The sequence below is a fragment of the Quercus robur genome, chromosome 6, assembly GCF_932294415.1.
Source record: "Quercus robur chromosome 6, dhQueRobu3.1, whole genome shotgun sequence".
In the NCBI taxonomy this organism is placed as follows: domain Eukaryota; kingdom Viridiplantae; phylum Streptophyta; class Magnoliopsida; order Fagales; family Fagaceae; genus Quercus; species Quercus robur.
The window spans coordinates 45,331,948-45,336,886 of NC_065539.1; the positions used below are offsets into that span (position 1 = coordinate 45,331,948).

At 35.8% G+C, this 4,939-nt stretch overlaps 1 long non-coding RNA gene across 1 annotated transcript; it reads right to left on the bottom strand.

Moving 5' to 3' along the window:
• Positions 1 to 286: 286 nt before the first annotated feature.
• Positions 287 to 3,504, bottom strand: LOC126689004 (uncharacterized). The gene is made up of 2 exons (XR_007644385.1): positions 3,371 to 3,504; positions 287 to 443 (listed from the first exon to the last, which is right to left on the bottom strand). It is a non-coding gene; the product is annotated as an uncharacterized LOC126689004 (long non-coding RNA).
• Between the last annotated feature and the right edge of the window lie 1,435 nt (positions 3,505 to 4,939).

Here is a 4,939-nt window from a genome sequence, read left to right on the forward strand (position 1 = left end):
TTTGACATTTACTATTAACAACTCACCACAAATGCTAGGAACACGTAAAGTCTCACAACTTTTGTTACAACTTGCAATATAGCGTGAAGTGATGAAAGTTGTGAACCCACCGTATAAAACTTGCCGCATGGTAAGTTAAGACAAAAATTGTCTAACATTTTCCTAGAATTGCTCTGGTTTTTAGTGTAAAAATTCAACAGACTTTGTAACCCCAAATCAGTTATATGGGCTTTAGATCTAAAATATCCAAAGAAGTGTACTAAGGGGAAAATGTCAGGAACAACAAAAAAGTGGTGGTCTAAGGAGTCCAACTCAACCAGGCAATGTGGGCCAGTAGTACACCAGCCCGTAATCCTTCCACTGTTGAGAGCGAGAGGTCTTCGCTGCTCTGTGAAACCAGCCTCACGCAGTACCCTCTACTTTAGGGACCATGTGATCCAGACCTTCGCCCAAATCACAAGGCCCATCTCTCAACTTGGAACGGGCGGGCTAGGTAGTTGCACAGACAGACCCTGTCTGGTGAGCCGAACTATTATCCCACCACTCTGATGCCCCTGCACAGGTTACAAGTTGGCGCTACCCAACTCGGCAAACAGAAATGCATGTGATGCCTATTATAAACTTATGTAGAATCTATAATCTAAGCGGTGTGGGACAGTAAACAATAGAATGAGTTGAGGCATGACTGGCTATATGAACACTAGCTCCTCATTTGAGTGGTAAGATTCACCTGGAATTTTTGAATTTGGGTTTGTTTGTTGCAATTTTTGTTGTTCTTGAATGTACAAAGATAGATTGTTGCTTAACAGATTTGTTATAGGATCACAACTGAGAGGATGAAATTCTAGCTACTTTAACATGGAGGACATGAGGTTGCAAATGGTTTCAGATAGCTTTGATAATTCTGTGAGAATCTGAGATGTCTTATTCTAATGAACCATTACCGAAAGTTGGGGAGGAATCAAATGAGATGCACCCTCTACCTCTAGGTGCAAAAATTATATTTATGTTAATTATAAAAAAAAGATGACAGAAAGTGGGGAAATAAGTAAATTTTTGGCCATTTGAGGACTTCCTAACTGATGTGATAGGTGGATTCAACCTTAGTTTGTTTGGTCGTGTCGCCATAAAAACCAAGCTTTCATAACATCCATCTCACAAACCTGGGCATCCATCTCAAACGGCAACTCGAGAATCTAAGTAACAGAGAAATGAAGCTAAAGGCTATTCAGATTGCACCCATGACCACCCATGTATAACAAATTGCTTAGCAGCCCCAATTGGTTGAAAACTTGAAATGGAAGCTACAATTAATTGTTTGCCACAAATCTTATAGTTAAGGGGTGCTTCTTAATTCCAATTGAATTTGGGTTCAAATTCCCTTTTCCCATTTGTTACGGGATATAAACCAAAAAGAAAAAAAAAAAAAAAACATTACGAATTGCATGGTGGAGCTGGTGTATCTTCTGATACTATTCTGGCACTTCTTTGAGTCACAGCAAGAACACTACGAATTGCAGATGGTCCAGATGAAGTCCACTTGGGTACTAATGGCAAGTTGGAACTGCAAAGAGCTAGGCTTTGAAGGTTTTGAACTTTGAAGTAAATTTATCAAGGCAGGATCTTTTTATTTTTTCCTTAATTGAAAATATAAAAGAAGAGAATAATCTCAAGGGGAGAGGGCACTGTACTTTATCCCTAGGAAGGCAGAAAATGAGCCTAAAGTTTATTAATTTATGGTAGAATGTATCTCTTGGTGAAATATAACAACTGAAACTGAATAATACAATGGTGCATTTGGATATTTGGATTTGGGCATGTGGATAAATCCAAATCTCTTATTTGGATAATTATAAAAAAGTCAAGGATTTGAATTTGATCAAATCCACCAAGAATTTAATAAACCTTTAAAATCTTTGGATTTGAAATGATATCTATTGATCAAAATCCAAATCCAAATTTAAAAATCCACATGCAACCTTACAGAAATGAATTTGAACTTTCAATTCAATTTTAGTAATTCCTTTGCTTCTTTTCTTTTAAATCTTTTTTTATTGAGAATTCTATAGGTACACTTTTTCTTATATATACTCTACATTAAAAAAATAACAATAATTAGCCTCATCACACGTGCTCTGCACGTGTGATGAGGCTCTTTTTTTTTTTTTTGAGTTTAATGTAATTTTTTAATTTGAATTTATCTATTGTTAGTGAGGTTACATAGGAGGGAATTTTTAAGAAACTAAAATTTATGATTTGAAATGGAGTAAATTCTTGGGTTTTGTATGTGCTAGTTTTTAGGGGGAAAAAAAATGTATCGAATGTGCGTAAGATATATTGAAATAGAGAGTGTGCTAATTTTTTGGAAAAAAATTTCTCTAGTAGTTTTTTTAGTTTTTGAATTTTGATTAATTACAATTTTGACCCCATTTTTTATTTTTATTTTTTAAGAATAAAGATTATCTAATTAGATTAGAAATATTTTTGACATTTTTTGAAATCATAACTAACTCTGAATTCTTTTAATATATAGAAATAATAAATAATTGTGTGCCATAAAATGACCATCTTTTTATACTAAAGTCTTAAGTATAAATATTTAAAACTGTTATTTAAACTCTCCTACTAAATGAGTTCTCATTGGTTTGATTCCTAAAGGGAAAGATGGTCGATTTTATCAATCAAGTCAATGCAAGCATAAAACCTTTTAGAAAGTATAAATGTTGAATAAAACAAGAGAAAAAACTTAAAACTTTTGCTAACCACTAAATACAACTTATGATAACCCAGTTGATGTTCTATTTGGTGAAGCCTCCGATTTTCACTTGGAGAAAACTAAGTGCCATATGATAAGACCACAAAAACTATTTTACTGCACCACATACAGTAGTTGTGGAAAATGATGTGTGGAAAATGATTTGATTCTAGAATTGCAAGTAATGCTAGGGACATTTAAAGTTTCACAACTTTTTTTATAACTTACCATGTGGTGAAAGTTGTGAACCCACCATTTAACATTTACCATTAACAACTCATCACATATGTTAGGGACACGTAAAGTCTCACAACTTTTATTACAGCTTGCAACATGGCATGAGTGGTGAAAATTGTGAACCCACCGTACAAAATTTGTCGCTTGGTAAGTTAAAGACAAAAATAATTGCTCTGGTTTCTAGTGTAAAATATCCAAAGAAATGTCAGGGACAACAACAAAAAAGTGATGGTCTAAGGAGTCCAACTCAACCAGGCAATGTGGGCCAGTAGTACACCAGCCCGTAATCCTTCCACTGTTGAGAGCGAGAGGTCTTCGCTGCTCTGTGAAACCAGCCTCACGCGGTACCCTCTACTTTAGGGACCATGTGATCCAGACCTTCGCCCAAATCACAAGGCCCATCTCTCAACTTGGAACGGGCGGGCCAGATAGTTGCACAGACAGACCCTGTCTGGTGAACCGAACCATTATCCCACCACTCTGATGCCCCTGCACAGATTACAAGTTGGCGCTACCCAACTCGGCAGGAAGAAATGGATGTGATGCCTATTATAAACTTATGTAGAATCTATAATCTAAGCGGTGTGGGACAGTAAACAATAGAATGAGTTGAGGCATGACTGGCTATATGAACACTAGCTCCTCATTTGAGTGGTAAGATTCACCTGGAATTTTTGAATTTGGGTTTGTTTGTTGCAATTTTTGTTGTTCTTGAATGTACAAAGATAGATCGTTGCTTAACAGATTTGTTATAGGATTACAGCTGAGAGGATGAAATTCTAGCTACTTTAACATGGAGGACATGAGGTTGCAAATGGTTTCAGATAGCTTTGATAATTCTGTGAGAATCTGAGATGTCTTATTCTAATGACCCATTCCCGAAAGTTGGGGAGTAATCAAATGAGATGCACCCTCTACCTCTAGGTGCAAAAGTTATATTTATGTTAATTATAAAAAAAGATGACAGAAAGTGGGGGAATAAGTAAATTTTTGGCCATTTGAGGACTTCCTAACTGATGTGATAGGCTGATTCAATCTTAGTTTGTTTGGCCGTGTCGCCAAAAAAACCAAGCTTTCAACACATCCATCTCACAAACCTGGACATCCATCTCGAATGCCAAATCAAGAAGCTCAGTAACAGACGTTGGATTTCTAAGAAATGGAGCTAAAGGCTCCTCAGATTGCACCCATAATCCGTGTATTACAAATTGCTTGGCAACCCCAATTGGTTGAAAACTTGAAATAGAAGCTACAATTAATTGTTTGCCACAATTCTTATAGTTAAGTGGTACTTCTTAGTTCCGCATATTCAACAGAATTTGGGTTCAAATTCCCTTCTCCCGTTTCTTACGGGATATACACCAAAAAGAAAAAAAATCCTTTATGTGAGAGAGATACTAAGGTAATTAGTAAGTTCACATACACCAAAATTTTCACAATTGTTTATATGACATGTTGTGATTGGTTCATAATAAAAGTTTATTTACATTAAGTTCAAGTAAAAAGTGATTTTGATCAAATCAAAAGTTACCACCTAAACAAGTCATGAAAAGTTTTTGTAATAGTGACCATGATAATAGAGGAGGAAAGTCTTACACAATAGTAAACATAGCTAGAAAATACAAAGTAGTACTTAATATTCTGCAAATACAAAGTCTGCTATCTGGTCTATGCTATTTAGTATTACACGAGGAGGGTTTATTTTTTTTTTTTTTCATATGAAGTACTAAGGTAGAAAAACACAAAGAAAAACATAAACTGGCATAGCAGTCCATCACAGTCAGCGAAAAAGAAGAAAAAAAAGAGAGATCAGTGTGCATATGCACAAGGATAATGATTCAGGCTGAGACCCCCTGAATCAGCGGTTTTTCTTAACTTCAATATAAAAAGTCACACGGACAGTTTGGCCAACTGGTACCTTCCGGACCTCTGGTGGCCTCCTTGGTC